Raw genomic sequence first — 26524 nt, 5'->3', positions numbered from 1 at the left:
GGGTTTAGAGTAGTTCAATGAAGAGAAAGGATGTCTGTCACATTGCTCATGATGCTGGAAAGTCTGAGTTATTGGACTTTTCTTTTAAAGCTTGCTTAGGAAACATAAGGTAAGGAAACTAAGGCTTAAAGATATGTCCAGGGGATAAAACTACATTGATTTTGATTTTAGAACAAAACTCCTGTTGATATAAACTGTGTTGTTCTAAATCACAGGTAAAAGTGAATTAATACACTAGAAAAAGGGATGTTTACATTTCATGTGCATCAGGCGAGTTTAGCCATTGTTTTTGATTTGCCAGTATATGTGTGAATTTATATGAGAAATATCTTTCATGGAACAGAGTTAATGTATTGCTTATTGGCCATTGGGAAGCAGGGATAAATCTAATGACCCTATTTCAGACCAACGAAAATACATATATTCTACTACAGGTTTTAAAATATATTTTGTTTAGTCTGCAATTCCTTTTTGTTATGTCAGAGCCAGATAATAAACTTCCTCAGCTGGAGAACTGTGAATCTAGTTTTCTAGCCTTGTTTTTCAAGACACCAACATCCATCACCAGTTCCAGCTGTAAAAGAAAATAGATCTGCTCAGTAGCCAGCATGGTTTTCTGCAAATAGCTGTGTCTTACATTATGCAAGCCGAAAAGTTAATCATGCTTTCTGCTTGTTTATTGCATGCAATAGCTATATATCATAATAGGGGTAAACCTGAAGCTATTGAAATTGGAAGTATCTCTGCTTCATCATCTTATTTCTACAAGTACTGTTTACAGAAGTTCTATGGCTGATGCTATACTTACTGGAGACACCAAATGCTGCATAAGCACTTTCAGTGATACCTCAAGAAGGTATTAGAGAAATAATTGTGTTAGTCTGTTTTAAAATCCATAGCTCTGAAAATTGACACACATATTTTCATATATGTGGTCATTTAAAAGAGGCATATCAAATGCAGAGTCCTTACAAAGTATATGTGATCTGTATATTTAGTGACTCAGGCATAACTTAAACTCCCCTGTTTCATAAACATGAAAGTATGTATAGAAAATGCTGTAAAATGAAGTCATTACATATTTACTGAGCAATCAGATTATGGAATAATCCAATGGGAGTAACGTAACGGACTCTTTACCAGCATCTGTTGTGAGAGGACAAGCAGAAATGGTTTCAAACTAAAAGAGAGAATATTTGGATTGGATAAAATGGAAGACGCTTTTTACAATCAGGGTGGTGAGGCACTGGCACAGGTTGCCCGGAGAGGTGGTGATGCCCCATCCTGGAGACACTCGAGGTCAGGATGAATGAGGCTCTGAGCACCTGATGGAGCTGTGGGTGTCCCTGCTCATTGCAGGGGGGTTGGACTGATGGGCTTTAAGTGTCCTTTTGCAACTGAAATGATTTTATGGTTCTATGATCATGCCCTACATTGATAAGGACAGAATAGAGAAATCTGAGTAATGGTGCACCTGTCTCTACGTTAACTTTTACATGCTGATATTTTTAAGGAAAAAGTAATAGGATGGTAGCAAAGGATGTAACAAAGGAGGAATAAACATGGCTTAATAGAAGTCAATTTTCTGTCTAAAAGTTTGTGATAAGGATTGCAATTCTTCCTTGATCTTTGTGCAATCCCTTTCCTGGCTTCTGTAAAGAATCTGTGGAAAGTGTGTAATTTTAGTTCATGTCATACTATGAAACTGCTGCCTGTGACCTGAAGAGTGACATTCTTTAGTTATTCTTCAGCTCTGTCTTTCTTATCTACACATCCTTATTGCTATAAAACTTGTTTGGGTTCCAGTCAAAGTTCTGCCATTACTGTGGCCCATTTGGATTCCTTTAGAGATGCCAACTGTGTGAGATTCCTTGGCAGGCAGAGCTGGTTTGAATTTGCCTTGATTACTTTGCTTTAATTGAAAGAAGATGAATGCCAGCCACTTACCTGATTCTAGGAAGTGTTTCCAGCAAACTGCAGCTACTTTCAAGGCCAAGTTATGTAGGGAATCAATACAGTACATTTTCTGAAAGATGCCACACGGACTGAAATCCTGTCTCTCTGAGGAACAAATCAGGCAGCAGAAAAAACATTTCTAAACTGCTTCAATATGCTTTCACTGTGAACTAGCAGGAGAGCTGGAGGCATCCTTGCCAGTGTGTAGAATCACAGCCATCCTAAATCATAGAATAGAGGGCCCAGTTTCAGTTTGATCCAGTAGTGATTGCTAATGCATATGTTCTGCTATGAGATTTTCCATTACATCCCGTCTCCCCTAAAAAAGCTGACATGTCATTTTTGATGTATTTTTATAGCTTTTGGTGACTCTTCTTGGTACACGAAAGCCTAGACTATCAGGTGTCCATAAAATGTCTTTTAGTCATATGCAATAAATCATACATGATGTTTGACATTTAGAGATACTGCACAATAGGACATACTTAAGGAAAATATTTCTGCTCATTCATAATCTATTTTACTGGGACCACAGAGGTCTCAATAAACATATAATCTTCTAAATCCTTAATTAATGTAGGGAGGAAAGCTGCTAGTTCGTTACACCAAAGCAATTCTTGCTGCTCTTTTGTGGCTATTAAGGGTGGACTGCTCTCTGGTCACTGAACAATTCAGTCAGTTTTGAATCCAGTTCAGTTTAGAAGCATTCAACATGGAGATGCTTCTGAAGTGAGTGTGATCTGTTGAGAGATGCTACAGAGAGAGTAGAAACCATTTATCTCAGAGTGTAATTCATAACATTTAAATAAGTTGGCAAATTTTTAGGGTTTTTCCACATGCTCCATGCATTCCCAAAGAAGTCCTGTGATACACTGGAAGTATGACACATGCAACTTGTGATTTTTCTGGCTTTCTTTCCTGTCAAGTCCCAAACATGAACTACCATATGTCAGAATAAAGAAATAATTGAAAAATTAACCACATTGCTTAAATCAATGTTAAAAAATATGTGACTTGACTAACAGGTATTTTAGGGGAAAGCAGGAAAACATTCCATTCTTACCATCTCCTAAATTCCACTTGACGTGGTGCACTCTACTTCACGTGGAGCACATTAATAATGTGAATGATGGATATCACTGGTTTCAAGTTTTACTATAACTAACATTTCTTCAACTTGAAATGTATAACTTCGACAAGAGAGGTAATATCACTATTATTAGTATTATCTGTTTTCCTTCATGCATTTCTTTCCATGAAGACAGAAACTGATTCAGAGTGTAGGATTATTATTTCACATGTAGCATTTTCTTTCATGATCTAAAAACTGCTTCCTGCTGAAAGCTGTAGTGGTGTTCTTTTTAAATGTCTTTTTTTTTTTTTTTTTTTTTTCAGAATCATGGAGGCTCTAAATTATTATTTTATTTTAATTGCCAGAACTGTGCATGAAGTAATGCACAACATATGATACTTTTCCTGTTATGATCTGTTATTTTGGTCACATACGAAAGCGTTCTGCTTTTGCCAACCACTGTTGCCTTCTTGAACTTTGAATTTTTAAGAAAAACTTAGAGTAATAGCATCAAATGTCCATAGCTGTAAAACTGCCAACCAGGCAGTGCTCTATTGCATCCTGATCAGGATCCAGGGGCCAAGAGCCAGCTATGTCATGGCGGGTGACAAAAATGCATTACCCATGTTGGGCTGAGGTGCTCTGAGTTCTCGTCCTGAGGATAGGGGGTAAGTCTGTACCACTAACTGCCTGTTTTCCTGGAAATATAGACAAATTTTCTCAGAGCTCTGTTTTTTTGTTGGTTGTTGATTTTAGTTTTTGGTTTTGCTCCTTTTTCCATATAATTTCTTTAACTTAAAAAAATTTATTTCCCTATCTCCTCATGAAAATAAACCAAGATAGTAAATGCAGCAGAAAAAATAAGTGAATTGCACAAAATATCTCAGTAAGATCATTGGTACTGCACAGTCCCTGTTTTGGTAATATATGATGTTCTCGTGTACTGTTGACTTCATTATCATCAAGTATTGCTCTTCAGGTTTGGTCCCATGTATTAAAATTACAGAATTTCACTACAATCAGTAAATATTGATGTTATTTCCCTTCCTGCTTACAGGACATTGATCATATTGATTGTTCAGGTATGTAATGGTACCACTAAATCTGAGCAGTATTAAGGCTGAATGTACTGCTTTGCTTGGTAATACACTTTTGTACTTTTTATAGTAAATAATTTGAAGTATTTTAAGCTACTTTTATATGCCATTCTCACACACAATGGATTTTACTCTCAACCACTGCTTTGAAAGATTTTTGTATGACACAAAGAAAATGCTGGGAGCAGAAAAAAAATATCACAAGACTTTTGGAATCTTGTAGGTTCTAGAAAATACACTTTAAAACATTGTGTTTGAAACATTAAAATGAAACAACCTTCAGTAGCCTTGCTTGGTGAACTCAATTCTGGTTGTTTTGACATCTTTTCTGATGAGGATTATTTGATGAAGATACAGATCACATGATATATTAGTAGTTACCAAAAAATGGATTTTTTTTTTGGTAGATTCATCAAAAATATATTGCATTACTTTTCTTTTAAAAATATTATGGGCATGTATTTATGCAATACATGGAGAGCATATAGCAAAACACAACTATCATCAGCTAAGGTTCAGAGCTGGATTTACCATTAAATCTAAATCTGGATTTAATGAACAGCATTTAATGAACAACATTTAATTAACTACAGAACAATCAATCAAATGTGATTTTTCAATAGAAAATTCTCTTGCCCCATCTGGTTATTTTCTCTTAGTACTGTTTTGTAGGTATGGCATTTGTAAAATTAAAAAAACAATAAAAAAACAATACCTGCTTGGCCTCTTTTCTACCTTCCCTCCACTTTCATACTTTAAACAAGCACTGATGAGATTGCCTTGGTTTTACTTACCTTGGTAGTTGCATTTCAAATTTCTGCTCTTATCTTTTACTTTATTTCTTGTCTACTGTTTCTGTGTAAGAACACTCATTCCCTTTTACAATTTTTCTAGTTTTCTATACATTTACATTAGTCCAGACCTCTTTGTTGGCTAATTTATTAGTAAATTGCTTCATTAAGTCTCTTAATGTTTGACTTAATGCAAGCTCTGTCTTTCTTCATAATGAACGAAGACATGATCTTTATCCCACGGAGCATTAACTTTTGGTTGATATTACAACTGAGTATCAAAGTCATAATGTCATACAAAACATTTCTTTAGTAAGGCAAGGAAATGAATAATCATATATTCTTTTACTTTGTACCGGTTAACATTTATCTCCTTTTACTCCTGTGGTAAAAGCTTTATGATGCAGGGTCAGATTGTCAGTGAAAAAAATCACAGGCTTTAATCAGAACATAGTCTGTGCATTTGAATATTTGGTGTCTACTCACAGTGATTAGATAGTAAGATTAAAGTATACAGCTAAGTGGATGGTTGCAGCAAAGCAGTGTGACTCTGTGAGAAGATAAGGTGACATGGCTAAAGCAACAGGTATGAAGTGTCATAATTATACAAGTATGTTGTAGTATTGGCTGGTATTGGCTGGAATACTAAATAGGGGTGTTTGTGAAAATTCTTTTCACACAAGTCTGAGTAGTCAGGGACTTTCCTTTGATACCCGAACAGAACTGCCTGCCTCTTAGCATCAGTTTGTTCTTAGTGTATGCCTGACCACTAAGCTGGTCAGTTTAGCATGATTAATGACTGAGCATATTTTTTTCCCAACTAATCTAAAGATCCATAAAAATTAACTGATTTCACAGGTGCCATACACTTGTACATCATCTCAGTTGTCCTGAAAGCTGACAGTTTTCCAAGCAGTAAATGAACTTTAGATTTAGCAGCTGCAGGCAAGATAAATAAAAATGAAGAAATGAATACTACATAGTTCCCTGTATCATACATGTGTATTATGTTGGTTTTCTTTGTTTGTTTGTTTTTGTTATTTTTTTCCAATAGAACTTAAAGCTTTTTTTCACACCAGTTCATCTTTCTAGAAGCAAGCAGCCCTGTCATACAGAGTTGTGATGTTGAGTATCAACCCCATTTTTATTACAGCTATGTATGGTAATAACCATTACAGCCCAGGTTGTAAAACTTTGTTATGTCTCCTCTTGTTGACATGCTCGTAACTTCCATCTTGCACTGAATTTTCCACACCTGGTCTCTGTCCTTTTTAATACAAACTTTGAATACAGAGGCCATCATGGTCACTGAGGTGTGTCTGATATTTTTTCCTTAAAATAAAATAAAAGCTTGTCAGTAACTCAAACCTTGACATGCTAAATTTTGTATCAAGACTAATGGAAAAGGCTCAAGACTTTGGAGCATGAAAGATGTCTTTATTTGGACTGTGACAGGTTGGCAGAAATCCATGCAGGAGATGAGAAGATGCGCCTTGTCATCTTTGTGAAATGTTCCATTAAAGTAAAGCCTTGCTTTTCTTTGTCCCCCCTTTGTCTATAACACACTGCAAACTGTGGAATGCTGTTTCTCAAGCTCACAGCTTGAGTTTTGGTTTGTTTAATTACGAAATCAATATTAATAGTGTCAGAATGGGTCAAAACCTAATAGAAAAAAAAAAAAAGACATTAAAAATTGTAAGGCGAAATGGTTTGTTTCTCATTAGTACTGTGGAAGGGTTTAATGAATACCTCATTCTATTAAGAAAAAGGCAACACAACAACATGTAATTTGAACTGCTGGACGGAGATTGCTTTTCAGATGCATAGCATAAATGCACATGTGCAAAAAAGAAAAACCCTTCATTTGTACAAAGTAAAGTTCTGTACTGCAGTTGGAATGTTCGACATGATGGTAGTTCTGTGCAGTTGAAAGCTATATGGCTCCCTGTGAAAAATTGGGAAAAGAAGATATTACATCCATTTATCATATATACTTTTATGCGTATTGTCATGTTTTGTTGTTAAAGAGGCTAACAAGGGATTCAAGTATTAGGCAGCATGCCTCAGCCTGAGAAGGAATGTTTGCACAGACCCCAGGGAAGACAAGCTAAGTTCCACTTGCTTGCCAAAGCAAGGCAAACGCAATAAAAACAGTGTTCTGCCCCACTGCAAACTGTATCAAGCCATGGCTAATGAACCTGTAAAGATCCTTACTCATCATTTTTTTCACCTGATATCCCTCCCTGCCCCTCGTCTCTAATATGCTAGTTTCACCAGCTGTGTTCCCTGCTTAGCTTTATCAGTCTCAGAAGGGGATGTAGCAAGTTCTTTCTGGGCCTTATTGAGCAGATGTAGTTAGAGCCTTACCTCTAAGGCTTATCTCTTTGCTGAAGTAATTCTCTCATTTTGTACCACAAATAGGATGGACCTAAATCTACATAATTGACTACTTTTACATGCTTTCAAATATTTATTATTTAGGAAAAAAGCCCCAAAAACAGAACCAGAATATATTCAGCATTTTTCTTTTAGAAAGTAGATTTCATCAGGTATGTACTTTAGCTTTGTGATACTCAATTATACGTGTGGTGCAAGGCAACAGTCCTGCTTTTCTATAAGGTAAAGATTCTCTGATTTGAGTGCTCTATGTGTGGAAGAGGCCTAGAGGGAATTTTCTACTTTCTATATTTGCTTGTGTTTTGCTTATTATTTTTTAAGGTATATTAGTGTTATTAGATCTGATGCTTTCCTGTGTTATAAACTTTCACAAATTTCTGGAGTGCTATTTTTAGAGGCAGCTAAATGCTCAGAAGGAAATAGAAATGGGGATTGTGTTATGTTGATTTTCTCACGCAGGTGGGCATGCAAATATTGAGGACATGCATAAAAGAAAATCAGTATAACTTCCACTGAGCAGCGTACTTAGCTTTTAATACTTCAAGTTTAAATTCATATAGCTTAAGCAGCTCTATTAGTATAATTGTGTGAAGGCAGAATGCTTTGGTGGCAGAGGTTAATTTCTGTTGAATGCAGTTGCTGAATGTGTTGAAAACCTACTTGCTGAAGAGTTCAGAACAAATTGCTTTCCCACTACTGCTCTGAAGTAATATGTCATATTATTTAAACTTTAGTGCTTTAATTGCATTTCCTCTGTGTTGGAAGCTGTAACTACTGTTATATCTGAAGACTATTTCTAATAAATGGCTTCAGTGTGGCCTGGCCCTTAATCTCAGTTGTCTTTTATGGAGGTGTGATTATCTAGTTCAATTCAGTAGCAGTTTTAGGGGAACATAGCAGTGTTTTTTTTCTTTCTTACTTTAAAAAAAAAAAGTGATGAACAAATATTTGATTACTATTTCTTTTTTATTTATAAAACTTGACGCATATTAAAGTCTTGCAAGTGCTCTGCCTATGAATTCTTTGTGAAAGAGGCATCATCTCTGTTTTCTAAACATATAATCTTGTTCAAGTATTTTCCTCAAATCTATAAGATTAGTGTCAACGGGTTATGTTGCACTTTTATCATATTTACTGTATGTTGTTCCTGTAATTCCTGTATAACAACTTTTAGGCTATTTATGTTGAACAGTATTTCATTTGCAGGTAAGTGCAGTAAGATTCTTCATTACAGATGTGCGCTTAACCATGCTTAAAGGCACCATAAGGAGGACTGTAGAGCTCACTAGCAAGGAGTTGTCCTGTTCTCCATGGAGTGAACACATTCCCTTTCCAGGCTGTATTGGGCTAGTCCTCTCTCTAGCTTGCTGTAACTGAGCTGTGAACCAGTTACTGTTAATCAGATTTGCTAGCCTTTACAAGGCAGAACTGCTGAAAAGACAGCTTACCCCACAGATGCCAGCTTTATTGGAAGAGAAATACTCCAACTGCTTTGCTGGTGACAGTGCTGTGACTCTAATATTCCCCTTTGTTTTTCCTTCTGCTATGTATTAGTTATTCAGACAGTTAGAATCAACGCTTCTATAGATAAAATTATTGTTCCATGCATGTATATTTTGAAAATAGGTTTTTGGATTGTAATTATATTTATGCAGTTTGAATTTATATTCTCTTTTTCTCAAGTTAACCAGAAGAATCTGAACAGCCATCTGCCCACAAAAAAGCAGCCAATGGAACAATTACTTCTCTCCTTTATACTTCATCAGTCAGCTATCCACACGTGCAAGAAGATAAAGGGAAGGATGATCTATTTTGAGCAAATTTTGAATGCTTGCATGAGACACTAGGAATATAGGCTTTAAAACTCTTTGGTGCATATGGTATTTAAGTATGATTTCTCCAAAAATAGTGACAAATAATTTAACAACAAAAAAGAAAACAAAACAAAACAACACCTGATTTTGGCTTTCTGTATTTTAGAAGGAAAAATAACAAAAAATCATTTTTCACAAGGAAAATGCATTGTGGCAAGATGAAGCTTTAGGTACACTCCTACCTGTTTTGCCCCAGTCAAGCAGCATCACTCTTACTGATATTGTGTGCTATGGGAAGAGACCTTACAGCTGATTTCATTCACTGGGTGGCAATGTGGATTCAGAACCACAGATATTTATGGGCAGGTAAAGGTGATATACGTTCTGTAATTATCTGAGGTGATATTTCTGAGTATGTATCAAGGCTTACCAGCTATTAGTAACCTTCACCTGCTCGCAGTATTGGTTTAAGTTGTCTGTTGGAACCTGGAGGTTTGACTATAGAGGAATGGTGCAAGGAAGCATAAAGCAAGAGTAGTGGAGATTTGTTCTCAGCACAAAATTTATAGTAAGTCTGTCTGAATTTTGGATATTAAAGCTTGAGTTTCTAATGTGCAAAATGTACTTAGTAGTCATTTTTTTTCTGAATGTAACTTCTTCCCAAAACTTAATCTACCTTTTAGTTTTCAGCAGATCAGTTTTATCTTAGAGCTTTTACATGCATAGGAGTAGGGGGGAGAGAACCTCATTCTCCCTGCCTTCAAGTCTTCATTCAGTTAGTTCTAGGTTTTGTGTATGCATCACTTTGTGCCTATGGAATTGATGTCTTTTGGGATGCAAAATACAGGCAGAGTGATTAAAAAAAAAGATTAGGTAATGCCTAACCATTAAGAGTATTGCAGAAACACTTATTCAGTATTACTTATTACCTTGCTCCAGATTTATCACCCTACTGAACCCTTTCTTGAAAATGAACAGTGAAATTAAGGATTTTGCATGTTGCTTTGTTTGCTATCACTGTCAGTAACAGCTTAAATGATTGCTGCTGGAAGCTCTCAAATATTTTTAAATTATTTATTCCTATATCCCTTTTTTTTCCCTGCTGCTCAATGAAGTGTAAAAAACAAAGAGTTTTGAAATAGGTATCCTGGTAAGTTTCCTCCTTGTTTTTAGTCTTAGTTTCAGAATATTTGGTGGAAAATGTTCTATGGGAACAATCATTTCTATTAGAGGGGATGTGAATAGAAGTGAAACTTCTGTTAGCTCTTGCTGCATCCTCCTGTTTGATTGCTTTACACAGTTTGGATTGCAACTGTACTGTAAATCTAAGCTGCTGTTGTACTGCCCTATTGTTGATGGCTGGATAATAGATGTAACAGGTTATTCACTGTGTGTGTACAAAAGGGTAGAAAAGAGATAAGGGAGTGGACTTGTTTGCTTGTAATCATCTTTCCCTTTTTTTGGCTTGTGTGTCAAAATGATGGACTGCAAGCTGTACACAGCCTAATGTTTAACTATCTGAGTTGTTCCTTATTAGAAATGTTTTGATGTTTTCTACATGTGTCATCGGAAAGGATGTGCCTTAAAACCAAAAATCATGTAATGTGACTCAAGGGAACTGACCTTCACTTGAAGTGTCTAATGCAATTCTTGGGTGCCAGAGGGTAACAGATACGGCTGGTGGTTAGATGAGCCTCCAGTGTAATGCAGTGAGGGAAAGGTTAGCATGAATTTGGGATATGTCAATGAGGGTATTTTAAAGGAAGCAGGAATATTGATAACCACCCTTGAATACCCGAGAGAGGGAGCAGGGCATAAACCTGAATGACAGAAGCTACTATTTAATTTGAAGGATTATTTGAGAGCAAATTAAAATGGATGTTCACAACTACTTTTGTAAGGAAAACTGGGAACTGGGCTTTTAACATTGCTCCAAATTATATTATTAGGAGTGAGTATTCACAATTTTCTAAAGATAGAGAAGGTAAGCTTAGTAGAATGGTCTCCCTAACACAATAGGAAATTGCTGAAAAAAGAAAACTAAGTTTATGATATGAATCTTTGGGTATTGCATATGTTGGTACATCTGGATGGCAGGTGAGTGTGAAGAGTGATTAGTTCATTATTTATACTGTAGTATATGTATGAATTCATACCTAGGGGCTTTTGTTGGTAATCAGAAAAATATTCCTTCATTTTCCTTTGGCATGTGTCTTGGCTACTGTAATTATTTGACCAGTGGTTTCTTTTGTTGTACATTCACACTCCTACACCTCCCAGTAGGAGGAGCTTAAAAACAAATAGAGAATGGAAATGGAATACGTTAATGCATTCTTAGGCTGGCTTCTCACTTCGGCTTCCCTCCCTTCATAGTAAGGTGTGATACGTTTTCTGACACTGCAAAGCCCTAGAAATTCTCCCATATCGTGATATAATGTTTTACAGTAACTATAGCCCCTTTTGCCTCTTAGTCCAAAGGTCTGTTCTGCTCCTAGCAGAATTGAAGTGGGCTGCCTACCCTCATTCCTGCATGAACTGTTGTGCCAAATGCCATGCTATGCCAACTGCCATGCTATGCCCTGTTTGCCTGTTTTGGTTGCCATGCTCCCTGGAGGTTGCCTTTGTGTGTGTGGATTGTACTGTCTCTTCTGGCTCTGTACATGCTGTGTCAGGGCCACCTCTGATTGGGGTTCTATGTTCCCTGCTCAGGGCAGAGCTCCCTATCTTTGTGGTTTTTGTTGTGTTCTCTGTCTCTCTGGGTAAGGTCCCCCAAGTGCAAACTTCCATTCTGGAGCGTAAGGGACTGCAACTTAGTTCTGCTTAAAATATATATAGATTTATACATATATTTGTCTCTTAAAGCAGTAGCCTACTTCCATGCAGTCCCCACGCATCTCAAAACTACTTGATTTGCTTAAGTGCATGGTATTAAATGTAAATGTCACCCATCACAATTAACTCAGTATTTACCCTGTTGTACTATTGAGTTTCAGAAAAACTGAGAAGTTCACCTTTAATAGTGGTGTTCATTTTCTTCAGAAGAGGTTGGAAATAGAACAAAATGCCTTCATTCAAAATTGCTGAAGAGTAGCTAGCTCTAATGAGGTGTCTGTGAGGTTACCTCTCATCAACCAGGTAGAATAAAAGGTGGAAAAAAAAAAGGTCCTAAGATGTATATACCAAGATAATTTTAGGACCATCAGCAATCCTATTGGAGCTGATGAAAATCTGCTGTTTTCTTTATTGGAAATAAGATAAGGGGACCTGTGTAAATTATAGCATGATTCTCTTGGTGCATGCAGTTTTCTTTCATCTCTCTCAGTGCAATTACATTGATTCAGACGTTTGATGCTCTCCTTTACTAACAAATAGCTGACCTCAGCACAGATTTTTACTTTGTTTTGACTTCAAATATGCAGTTTCATATGGCCTATAACTTGCCTGCGATATCTTGTTCTATGAATGCTCTGGTTTATTAGAGAAATTGGTAATAATGATGGCTTGCCTTGCAGTTCTCATCTACTTAATACTGGATTTGGAAGGAGAAAGGACTCTCAAAAATTCAGCATTTGTAGCAGTCTGTATGTCTATTTTTTTCATAAGGCACAGCCTCACCTACTCTTATTCAGCCTTTAGTACAATTAATAGTTACGAGAATCTTCAACCATTCCAAACACCTTTCTCTTCTGACAATTGTTATTTTACTATTATTCTTACTGAGTTCTTTTAAACTGGCTCTGCAGTAACACAGTGGAATTGCACAGCGTCTGGCAAATATGTAACTTTCTGCAAATGTCTGTGTATTTTAAAGCAAACTTCAAACACTTAATTGCTGCATGAAAAAGTTTTTGAGATATTTGTTCTGTTTTCCAGGATATTGATTTAAAGCTTTTTATTATGCTTCATTAAGTTGACTAATGACATATCACCAGTATCTGCACAAGATTTGAGTGCTGGTTTTGATAACAGGATTTGCTTAATTTCTGAAGCCTTAAAGCATTAAGTAATATAACACTGCATGCAATTTCAGTAGACTAGTGCAAATGGTCTTTAAGTCCAAGTATTAATTTATTATTCTAAAGCAAAAGATTATAACATTAAAATGACCTACTGGTATTCAGAAGCTTTAAGTGAAGAAGAGGTACTTAACATTCATTTGTGTCTGACCTCATTTAGATAATTAAGTAGTTTCATTGTAGATAATTTGTCACACAATTTGGGAACCAGATTCTCCAATGTACTTTTTAAAAAATAAAAATAAAAAATATCACAAGGACATATAAGGAAAACCGAACGGTTTGCCTGTGGTTGCAACGTAAATTTAGGGGACGTAAACAGCATGATCTTAATATTTTGTTTCTTTCCCATCATTCAGCAGCCAAAGGCTGTTTCTAGCTATGTTCTAGACTTGGTGGGAACTTGGGAGCCGCTCTCTGTCTTACTGCCAGACATCAGTGTTGTATCTATATTTTGCTTCTGCCAAGCCCTGTTGAATTTCTACTGATGTAATGAATCTCTAAACTAGAGGGAAAAAAATCTGGCACAGTAATCTTGATTTTTCTGCTGATGCCTCCCAGTTTGTACGGGCGAATTATACCCTGAGTTAATGATCTTTCCAGTTGGTCTGCAGTCTAAGTACTTGTATGACAGCCCTGCTATGACTTAATTCTACCTTCTGTGTCATTATAGTGATTTTTATTATTAGTGGTAAGGACTTGGATCTATTGTATATTAGTTAATGCATCTGCTGCTGATCAGTTTAATTATAGTCATAGAAAATACAGTTAAACAGCTTTGAAGAGGTTTGTCATAAATGCCATCTATTAATATTTCCAAGCTTCCCATCTCATGTGGAAAAGTAGCCAACTTTTGGTTGGACTTGCTCCATTCTGAATGCTTACTTAACGTAGAATAAATTTATGTGAAGGATTGCTTGGAGTGTGACAGATGACATTCTGCATGATATAAAAGCAGTTGAAGATTATAATTATACCCTTTTTGTCTATTTAAGGGACTGGCAGATTTTCTGTACACTGTGCTTTTTTTTTTTTTTTTTTTTTTTAAGTTTTAGTGAAAAATAAATACAAAAACCGCATTCTTGCTGTCCAGGGTTTCTTCCACTGTTGGGAACAGTCCTGTAGCAGCATTTTCCTTCTCTGTTCAGCTTGTGAATGCTCTGAATAATTTTTCAGGCTTTATCTAGCATCTGCCTCCAAATTACACATGTGAAGTCAATAAGCAAGTGGGTCTGAAGCAGTAAGTCCTGGTACAGAAATAAACAGCAGCAATGCCAAGGGACCTGGACAAGGCTGATTAGCCCAACTCACCTTTGCAGCAGAACAAGCTATGCCTATTCATGTCAAGTGATTGCTAATTTGTTCCTAACTATGCCAGCAATGGAGATTTCACAATGCTTAAAGGAATATAATATGCTGCCTTGCTATTCTAACAATTAGAATTTTTTTCTACTTTTAAACGTAAGTCTGTCTTGTTGAAGTCTTAAGTCTGATGCCTCTTTTTTCTATAATGGATAAGAAAAAATCATCAAACAATGCATGCTGAATACATTAAGGGTGGTTTTACAGATCGCAATAGAAAAAGACTTGAGTAGGGAGGCTGGATCTGAGTTCTTCAGAGCCATTCTCTGATGTATTGCTAATTTGATTCATGCAACATTTAGAAAATTATAGTAATAGTATGTTAAAACTGTTTAATTTAGACTAACAGCAAGATTTATTTTAGGCCTTCAGCGTCAAGTATATTTACTAGGCATGTATATGTACAATAGCAGTACAATATCATTTATCTTTTTATTCAAATCAAAATAGTTGAAACAAAACAGTCAGGCTTCTTGGTTCCATGAGATATTTTCAAGTTTGAAATAAAAACTGGAAATTTGAAAGCGAAGTGAAAAATGAGAAAGCTGTTTTGGTTCTCACTGGTTAAGATCCCTATTTTATCTGAAAGCAGTAGCTGTTGCTAACAGTAGTGTTGGGGGATCATAATGGAGTGAAAAGATTATTTCAAGGTGGTTTCCTTCCATAATAGAAAGAATGGAAAAGGTAACACATTGCTTGTGGAACTGTGAAAAAGAAATGGTTTAATGATTAAAATGTGATTGAATTTAGCCTGCTTAGTCTGAGCCATGATTTAACTTCCAAATGTGTGTTTTATACTCTTCCTGATGGAACAAGGTGAGACAGTTATTTTTTCAAATAAACCCCTTAATCTAATAAAATGTTATCTTTTGTTTCTGACTTTGCTTTGCCTGTATCTTCAGACCATTGTGGTTACGGTAGCACTGCTCCTGAAGATATCTCTGTTGAATCAAATATGCTTTCTTTGATTCTCTTTTTAATTAGCTTTAGTTTTAAAGAAAGTATGTACTTAGTGTGCTTGTATGGGATTATGTACAAGCAATAAAATCTCATAATTCTACCTCAGATGTTTTGAATTATGATTTTACTGAAAAATTTTGTGCCAGTATGGGTTCTTATCTCAAAATTGCTGGTAAATCTGCCACATTAGAGCAAGGATTTCTGTGTGAAGGAAGTGATTTGACCTGTTACTCGTGGCAGCTGTCTGCACTCATGACCATGTGTTGTACTAGGTATATTTTGGTGTATTGTTTATAGGCTCTGTTTTTAAATTGTGGGTTGATAAGTGGGTTATCAACAAATCTGGGTGTTCAGTGATGCTGAATGATGAGTCTCCCATTAGACTCTGAAACACGTAGATATCATACTCTACAATGAGGTTGTATTTTAAAGTTATTAATTGATGATTGAAAGATTTAATACAGTGGTTTCTGTTATTATGAACAGGCTGTTAGTTAAAAGGATGAGCTGTGCCATGTCTTAACTCACCAATGCCTATGTCTATGCTTTATATGTGCGTGTGTGGATATATGCATGCATAAAGTATACTATCTATGGTATTAACAGGAAGTCTTAAAGCATTTGTTAATCTACTAGCAGTTTATAATTAACTTGTAATCTAAAGGATTGATAAATCATCTTTCAGTACTTCATTCCATTACTGTTTCTTGCTTTCTCTGAGATACTTTTGCTAAATGGTTGTAGAGAAGTGTTGAATGATTGAACAGCCTTGAGGGCATATTAAGTCTCGGGTATATAATGATTTCAGATCACTCTGTTTTGCTGTTACTTTTCTGTTCCAGCTTGTTTATACCGGCTATGGAATGTACTAATAGAATTGAAACGCTACTAAGTGAGATTTTTTTTTTGGCTCAGGAAAATATTTTGACTTAAGTGTTCATGTTGTGTCTCTGTTTTACTGTTAATATTCAAAGCAGACTGCAGACGTAATTTTTATGTGATTAAATAGAAAGCAAAAATAGTAAATTCCTATCTATGCTTAATTACTTGAAATAATACAATGTTTACTTACATAACCTTAAAAGATAAGCTGTCTTGTAGCAGATGATGTTTGTCAATGAGTATATTGTATTTGAATGTCACGCTCTGTAGCAGTTTGTACTGAGAAATAAATAAAGAGGGGGGAGGTGAGTAGGAGAGGAATACACCACTAAGCTGTGCTAGACATCAGTACAACTTGATTTTATGTTGCTTATCTTTGGCTCTTGCTTGTGACCAAACGCTATGGAAATGTAACATTTGGAACAATGGTCAGCTGTCTTATCTTAGATGGTAAATTATGTTGGTTTTCCTGAACAAGTTGAAAAATGGAGGTATTACTGCTTTGAATATTACTGCAAATGCTCTTGTTAGATACTTTAGTGTCAAAGGCCATTCCCAAGGAAGCTCAACACAGTTTTAGCACTTGTTGTTTTGAAAGATTGTTGATATTCACTGTTTTCTTTCTGAACCTTACCCATTTACCTGTTGAAAGTGCTTTCCTTTTCTCAGACAAGAATTACATTTCCTCAGCTAAAGTACTGGTCTTTTTCCCTTTCAGCAGTCAGGTCTGAGCTGGTTTTCAGCTATTCTTCCCCAAAATGTTGTCTAGAGACTGTTTAATGTACCTGCCCAAGACGCCTTTCTCCTTTTATTGATATGGGAGCACCACACCAATTTTCAGGAAGAAAAAGAAAGAAAAGGCTACTGTTGTGTGGTGGTTTATCCCAGGGGGCAGCTCAGCATCACACAGTCTTTTGCTCTCTACCCCTGTCCTCCCAGTGGTGTGGGGGAGAGAATTTAACATACTTGTACACATATCTACAAAAACAATTGATGCACGGTGCAGTTGCTCACCACCAGCTGGCCAGTGCCCAGCCAGGCCCCAAGCAGCAGCTGCCCTCTGGCCAATTTCCCATGGGTTTTCAAAGTTGTTTTTTTTTTTTTTTTAATGTGATGTCATATGGTATGGGGCATCCCTTTGGCTAGCTTAGGTCAGCTGTGCCATCGAAGCTCCTGGTGCCCTCCAGCACTCACTGACAGCTCAGTGTGAGAAGCTGAAAACTAAAACATCCTTGGCTCTGTGCAGCACTGCTCAGCAACAACTAAACATCGTTGTGCTATCAACATTGTATTTCACTTAAAGCCAAAACACACCACTGCACTGGATGTTATGAGGAAAATCAAATCTGTCCTTGTTAAAACCAGGACGTGTAAATGCAGGAGGGAAGAATAAAACACCCCATCAAAAATTGTCTTGCTGAAAGTAAGAATGAGATTTGGTTGTAGTATCAGTTATGTAAATGTGCCAATTCCCAAAGTCCAACTGTATGGTTATTTTCTTCTCTGTAATATTGTAGGATTGTGTAAAGAAACCGAACAGAATGTTTTAGGATCCTATTTGTGCTAACTTTCTGGTGTTTTTTACACAATTAAATAGGAAATACTTTGGTCTACTGTTTTCAGAACATTGCTTTTTAAAGCTGGCAGTCATCCCTTATTAGGGGAAAGTGGAAGCTTACAGTTAGAAACAATGATATGGGGGAGAGAGTTAAATTTATTGTGGGAAAGTCATGGGATGCCTTTTGGGGAAATAGTTGTGCTTCTGGGGAAGGGAAGAAAAATGGGCACAGTGCTGCTTTTCAATCTAAACTCTTGTAGATACAATGAGTTATGGCAGAGATCATAAACGAGAGTTGTCTGACTTTTATTCTGAACAGCAATTCTAGTGGATTTTTAAGGTGGAAAAAAATGATCTGTGGAGAACTCAGATTTGAGGCATATGAATATGTACTGCAGTTGTGCAGGGATATGTAGTGTGGTGAATGTTCTGATAATATGGTAAGACTTGACAGAGGTTAGGAAAGAAGTGGGGTGTTGAAGTAAACTTGTGTTTATAGGTGACAGTGATGCTGTTGGACCGATTGTCAGTTGTACAGATTTCTGGAGAGATGTAAAATTGGAAGCCATCCTAGTACAGCTTAAAAGACCAGAGATTTTGAAGTTAGATTATCTGTGTTATCCTCATGACAACCTTTGATTTGGTTTGATTTGGGATGCTGCCACCTGTACCCGTGGGTTGGGCCCGCTGTCAAAAAGATCACAGAATTTATCTCTTATCAGATATCTGTGCTGTAAGGATGAATGGCAAATATGGAAGGTGAGTGCTGACATAGGTGATTCTGTATTTTTGAGAGGTAATAAGGTAACCTATTTTTGTTCAAAATGGTGTAGAGTTGTATTTAACACAGTGCAGAGCTAATGGAGCAAATACCACCTCTGCCCTAGAGTGCACTTCTCTTGTATTAGTTTAGAGATCACTGTGTGACACAGTGTAGGGATGCTTTTAGTTTAGCAAGCTGAACTCTCACTTCTAGCACTTGAGATTAAAGCACTTGTTTCAGGGCTCAATCATTTTAAGACCAAACAGAACGTAGCTTTCTTCTTAAGGCATCTGAGCAGTGGCTCTACTTTGGTTTCTAAGACAGTCCTTGTGTATTACCTTAAGTGTAATGTATTAAGTATAGAGCACTGCTGGATGCTTAGAAAATTTGTCTGTTATATTGCAATGCATCACTGAATGATCTCTGTAGTAATGTATCTGCTTTTCTTTGTGTATGATGTATATTTCAATACCCTGTACTTTTTTAGTGCATGATGCATGTTCATCACTAGATTTACATATACTCCACTATGCAATGTATTCATTCCTGAACATCAGTAATGTTCCCAGCAGATCGTGCATAAACAGTGAGCTGGAAAGTGTCCCTAAAGAGCTGAGATACAATATCAACGTACTTGTGCTCTGACATTTAGCCAAAGAGTGATGAGATGTTTAAAGACTTTCAATTTTTCTGCTAAAAGGTACAGAGTGGAGTGGGGGGGCCACAAATATGTAGGGTGGTTAAAAAGAAAAAACTACAAAAGTACTGGCAGTTAAGGCATATGTTTTCTTCACCTTTGGAGAGCAGGGAAACGTACTAGTAATAAAGCCCAGCTGGTAAGGATCATTTGAGCTTGTACCCATCTTTGAAAAGCAAGGATGCTTCTAACCCAGGCTTTTGATGACTGCTGACTGAACAGGTGACACAATGAGGAGTCATTATGTATATCAGAGGTAACTGATTTAATCATGCTGTGGTGTTGCATAGACGAGAGCATGAAAAATCCCCTCCTGACAAAAGAACTGCTGAATTACTTTTTATTTTTTGTCCCCTGTTAAATATTACGACTTTATCCCAGGCTGACTCTGTTTATGTAGGTAATACTACTTTGGAATAGAAAACTCTGTACTCCCCTGTCAGACTCTTGCTAACAGTAATGCAGTAAAATGAATGACTTCAGCTTCTTGTTCTCAAAAGGTCACAAGCACTAACAGTTCATCTTTACTGAGCTGATTTGATCTGCATTGCACCCATTGTTTGAGAATGCTTGGTCACCCTGGACAGTATGACATGGTAGCAAGTGCTTCTGCACTGAAATCCCCACCCCTCTATAATAAAATAAAAGAAAAATTTTGTCATAATGACAATGAACAACAGCTCTAGCTTTTGGTATTGCTTCCAGCCTTCATGCTCTTTGTGCTTCTTGACTATGAATCATCTTTAATGCATACACAGCACACATCAGGATGTATAAACTACTTTCCTTAGATCGACTCTGTGCAAAAGGCCATTATCTACTTCTTCCGGTTTAGCAAAATATTTTCCTCACAACAGAAGATTTATTCTTTCTTTTGTATAAAGTGAAGATTACTTTTTCATATTCATGTAATATTGTATTCATCTGGAACATTCTATAGCTCATTGAACTCTGTGTAGCACCATAATATGATGTGAAGAAAATAAATCAGCTTCAAACTATTACTGTGAGATAGTGATAGTATAGACACAAGGCAGGGATTGAAATGTAAACCATGAACTATTTTGGTTTTCCACAGTTATTTATATTCTTGTACTTGTCCTGCCCTACTCCTCATTGTGAACTTTCTGCACTCCATCAGCAATGTTTATCTGCATAAAATCACTACCTCTTCCACATTCTCTTCCCAGTTAATGAATGGGCTAATTTGAGCAGCTAAGTCTGTTTACAAGGTGATAAGAGAAAACAGAAGTTTCTTCCTGTTATCTTTACTAAAGTTATATGGCTTGTAGAAGTGATGGGGATGGAACCAGAGATTCTCAACTGCTAGTCTGATTCTTCAGGTGAAGTATTACTGACAGAAAACTGTGGATCGTAAATGGGCATGATGGATTCTTGCAATTATTTTGTGTGCACAGTGCCGTTTTCTAGAGTTCAGGTACTTTGTTCTTTCAATACTGAATTTCCTTCTAGAACCTCATTTCTATCTGCCGGATTGTTGGGATTTCTTTCTTGCTTTGTAACTTCGACTTTTCATTTTGAAATCATTTATAGACAGTTCCAGCACTTTGAATCACTGTCTTATATTGATCTGAACTGCACTGCACTGTACTGGCCATCTGATTCTAGACTGCAGGTGTCTATGTGAAAAGATTTATTAAGTGGGCTGAGGGAAAATGAATTTTACATGCTCATTTTGTTATCTGGACCCAGGAAAGCTCTCACTGTTTTAATGATGACTCTGTGCCTTGTCAGAAGCCAGATCAGTTCTAACTTTTTCTGTAGATATTATTCTTACCTTGCATTGCCTGTATGATAGGTTGTTCCATGCTAAAGTTTGTTTTCCCTAATTTCACATCATGTTTTAAATCTGGAGACTGCTTCTGTGTAGACAAGTCCTTCTCTATTCACATTTTTTCACCTTAATTCCCTCATTACCATCCTTTATTTTGCTCTCTTATTTAGCCTTCACATTCTACTTCTGGCAATACTACAAATCTGTGCTAATGGTGAGAGTTTTAAAGAGCTTATAATAATCCATCTTTTTATCTCCAAAACTTTTGTCTAAATATTTGTACAGAAGTGCATGTTTACTTTTTTGTTTTTGAGGGTAGAACTTACTATGGCGTGTTGGGTCTGAAACCAAAAGCAAACAATGTTGAGACAAGTATATACGTTTGAGGGATTAGAAAATAAAATCAGAGTACAGTAAATCAGATATCTGTACAATTCCTTTGAGCTAATTTAATAGGAGCACTTTTTTTGAAAAGATTAATGCTGCATCAGTCTTTCCTGTTCATTATCTATATATATGTACATGTCTAAGATAGATGCGTGTGTGTATATATATATTATCATTCTAGCATTTTCTTCCACTTCTTTCCTCATATATATATATATATATATATTTATTTGTGTCAGGGATGGTAACTGGAGTTATAGTACTGAATTAAAGCTGTTGAGAAACAGCTTTTCTCACAGTGACTGAACTAATAGAACTTTGCAACAGGTTTGTAAGAATGTGGTTCCACGCTAATGATTTCTGTAATGTATCACAAAGTAATTAAAATAATGTTCCTAAGACCAGGGGTTGTCGTCAGCTATTGGATTTCAAGTCCTTCTACTCCCTGAAAGCTCCAAATCTCACATTTCGTTTAAACCTCAGCTACGGAGTGGGAAGGACTCTTCTATTGACGTGGAGTGGTACTTATGCTTGAGATGTCTTCATTAAACACCAGAACCTGATGAAATTTGTCATACCTTTTCTCACACAGCCAGACTTGTTATTCCAGTCCAAGAGTGTGCATATGTAGTTGCTTAGTGAGCTGACCAGAAACTTACTAAAACTTAAGACCGCCTTGAAAAATACATTATTTTATCCCACATCACTTTGTCTTGTCACTATGCGAATGTCTATGCTGTCACGGAGCACATGCAACAGAGATAACATTATAATTTAAATGGCAGTTCTTGTTCACAGCTGTTTCTTACAGTATATGTAAAATGTTTTGTTCTAAGTAAAACTGCTCTGACTTGTTATGGCTGTGCAAATAATATCACCTTAACTGTTGTTGTTAGATATGTGCATTTGTGGAGGAATGAAGTGTGATGAAATCTAATGCTCTTTGAAGAGCTAGGAAACTAACAGACATTTAGCAGGCAAATAATTCATAGGAACTTTGTTTTAGTATATCCCAAAATTTCTTTGGAGTCTTCCTCTGTATTTTGTGAAAAACTCTTATATAAAAAAAAAAAGCAAGCAAACATGCTTTAGTTAAATCAGTTACTGCTGATATTTGTCTGCCATCAATATATGGACCTTAGCAGTATGTTCTTTGCTTTCTTCAGTGCAGGAGTGTCAGTATCAATGATTATGCCTTTGTGTTTCATCAGCCTCACCTTTAACCATCAGGTTGAAGAACTTCTCCATGTACATGCTGGCTGTATGCTTTGAAATCACATAGTAGGAATTTCTATTATTGAGACCTCTTCCTTGGTATTGATAATTGAGCATCTACAGTGCTTTTTCTCTTGCAGTAACTGAAAATTAAAGATCAGTGGAAAGCTCTGAAGGTGTTAAAGGGATTATTTGCAGAGGTCTTTGTATGCCCTGGGCTTGATTTATCATTTGCACAATTCTAACTTAGCATAATACTGACAAAATGAAAAAAGAATCAGACCAGAAGATGTTAATTTACATTTTCAGCTTCAGAGCAAAACAAAATGTACTCTTCTGGGCAAATTTTAATAAGCTTTTGGTCTTTGAAAATGTAAATAATTTATTGAGATTCTACTGCACTTGCCATGTTTCAGAGGAGTAAACACTAAAATTTGCAAAATAACTCAAAAACAATGAAAGTGGATGGAATGGTGACTAAAACATGCATTATGATTTTAAAATATTAGTTAATAATACTGAATTGAGTTAGGAAATGTAGATCCAAACATGAAAGATATTTCCCACTTTTGTTTTAAGGGCAGCTTCAACTAATTTTCTGCTTAATCATGCTTCCAGTTGCCAGCAGTATTGAGACAGATAACGGATGGCAGAATCTGGCCTTATTATTTCTAACAAAATAACATTAAACTAAACAATTCTATTTCTATCTGAAGAGTCTCTGTGACATCCTAATGTTTGAGTATTTTCTGGAATGCTATTTATTTTCTAAATGTAATAGTTTTCTTATTCAGGAATGAAAAAGGGAGGAAACAGTTTGACTAATGTATAAATAAGATCTGACTCTTTAGCACTCTTAAATCTGTGATTTGTACCTGCTGTTACGTGCCAAGAACAGTCAGGGTGATGGGTAGCTCTGGGCTATCTTCTCCAACTGTCTTTAAAAGGAAATTGAGTGGACCAAAAGTTACAGCACTGAATGTCTCTCAAGCTTATGTTTTGGGTTTTGTTACTCTTATAGCTCGAACGGTTAGTGCATTATTTAACTATTCATTTCAAACATCTTATTTGGCTCTGACAATTTATTCATGTGGATTCATAGGCTGTTAGGCTGTTTCATTATGAAAATTTTAAGTGCACATAAACATCCCTTTTCAGCCTCATGGTTATGCAGTATTAATTTGTTACAGAATGCAATTTCTAACTTCCTCTTTTCAACAAAGTCAGTCAACCTTTCTAGTTTCCCATGCTCACCAAATTGGCTCTCTAATAGGAATGCTCTGTAATACTCATTTTTATGGTACATCATACATCATTATAGAAGCATTGGGGATGCATAGTGCAAAATTCCTTAAAGGAATCCTGGATCTGAATGCAGAAGAGATTGGTTTTAAGTTCTCTTAGAATAACTGCTTTATAATCTGATTGTAGACAATGGGTTTTGTCTTACTTTCATTTAAGATGCTCCTCCTGTATTTTATCTCTATAGAATCAGGATTTTATGCGCTGGAGACTTTTCTGTTTTATTGTTCATATCTGCTAATGGTCACAGAAAATGATTCAGAGGGCATAGTTGGTAGTATGAGAAGCATAAAGTAGCTTAATTGCATACTGCTAGAAGTCTTGCTATTTCTCTACTTGTAGAGTCTACTTGTAGAAGAAGGGTCCTATGGTTTGACAACTTTATGTTTTTCTGAAGAAAAACCCTCAATAGTAAAATTTCATTAAAATGTCTTAGACCTTGTTGAAGTGTACAGATTTTTAAATGCCCAAGCCAGGAAAAAGCTTTTATTGTTGAAAATACTCCAGCACTTTAAAACCATGGCTTTGGTTTGATCTGCTGTGTTTCTAATCAAAGTTGTTATAATCACAGAGTCAGAGAATAATGCTTAGCTTTGACGTAGTTTCCTTCTTTCTATTTTGAATTAAATCCTCTTTGTCTTTTAAACTATCTATGAGTTTTACCAACCCTATAGAGATGTCAGACTTTAACAAATGTTTGCAGTTTTAGTAAAAGGGAAGAAATGAATAAAAGCAGGAGTTTGAAGTAAAAGTTAAGTCCATCTTTAGCAAAATCATAACATTTCTTAACTGAGTATGTTTTACTATTTTTTGTAGTACATGGGAACTGCATTAAATGCTAATTATTTTTTTCTTTGAAAACTGAAATTTACCTTGCAGACAAACTAACAGGATGTTGGTCTGGTAAGTATGAATCTTGAAAACTATTATTTGCAGATTGGTCATGTAGAGGTTTTGAGCCAGCATAGACAGTATGCTGTGTCAGTATTTCCCCTCTACTAGAAGAGTAAATCCATGTTGTATAGTACTCACTGTGATGAATATGTGTATTATTTTAGTTCTGCAATGTAGAAGCATGTCGTGCTCATATAGTGACTGCTTTGGTTTTGAAGCAGGATGCTAGTGACTGTTTCTATGAAGTTACAGTAGTATGTAAAAACAATGCATCTCAGAGTTGCCTTGTATCTTTTGTCCTTCTTTGTATTTTTACATGCTTTCCCTGTGAACATTTTTACAGTGCAAACTCATATTTATACTGCAAAATTGCAAGATGATAATAAGAGATAACAGTTATTTATCTAATCAATAAAATAACGACTACATGCTTCACACAGGATCAGAAACAATGCTCAGCATGCAACTTCTCCCCGTAATCAATTCCTTGAGGGGCCTCCTAGGATCCCCTATTGTGGTTGAATAAATCACATACTCATCTTTTTCTTTTTACAACCGGTTACTGCTGGCTGATGCATCTGTACAGTTTTGCCCTCTGTGACCGAAGCTTACCTCCATCAATCAGTGATAATAACCCCAAGTGAATGCACTTTTAAAGGGATGCATCCTTGATCTGCCATGAAGAGGACAGTTCCATCTGCATAGGTCTCCTTCCATAAAAGTATTTTATTCAGGGTTTATTGTTAAAATAAATTTTGACCAAAAAAAAATGTATTTACACATATTTTGAAAAACAAGACGTGGAATTTGTTCTTTTATAGTCTAGTATCTTCACAAGCAGGGGAGGATTTATGTAAAAGAATCAATAAAAAAAATTAGAGAACATGTAAATTTTTCCTGTTTTCCTCTGAAGAGGGATATTCTTTAAAAATTCATGATATTCTCAATGAAGGGATAAAAAGTAATAATAGCATGTTTGTTTAGAAATGAAGCTGAGGATAAGAGCGTGGTTGTCCAATGTGTTTGCAGAGAGGAGGGAGGAATCTGTGAAATCCTTACCCTCTGTTGAAACTGCAACAGACAGATTGCACTCTTATTTGGCTCATATCACCTTTCATTGCATTAGTAAGCACATGTAACTATAAATACAGTTACAAGTTTTGTTTTCTTTTGTGGACACTTAATTGTGATATATACTTGTATACCAGGTACTGGTTAAACTAGAGCTAACCGTGATTCAGAGAAATAACATTATTTCCATTAAATATACTTCCTTGAGTTTGTTGTCTCTTCTGGATCAATCTCACATTTATGTGAAAGATTTAGCATAGCAATTGTGTTCCTTACTGTGTCTTTGTGCATATATATGTTTGCAGGCAGAAGAATTTGATATACACACTTATATATTTCGTATAGCATTTTTATATAGATGCAGTGTATATATGTACCTATATAAAATTATTTTGCCTTGCACATCCCTCTTAAATTCGGATGTGGTTTCATTGGCTGTTAAAAGCAGAAAGGGCACCTCACTAGCGGCCTTTTAAGAATGTTAATGAGCTCCAT

This window comes from Phasianus colchicus, chromosome 14 (assembly GCF_987193195.1).
Source record: "Phasianus colchicus chromosome 14, bPhaCol1.hap1.1, whole genome shotgun sequence".
Lineage (NCBI taxonomy): Eukaryota > Metazoa > Chordata > Aves > Galliformes > Phasianidae > Phasianus > Phasianus colchicus.
Note: the sequence above shows the minus strand (reverse complement) of the source record.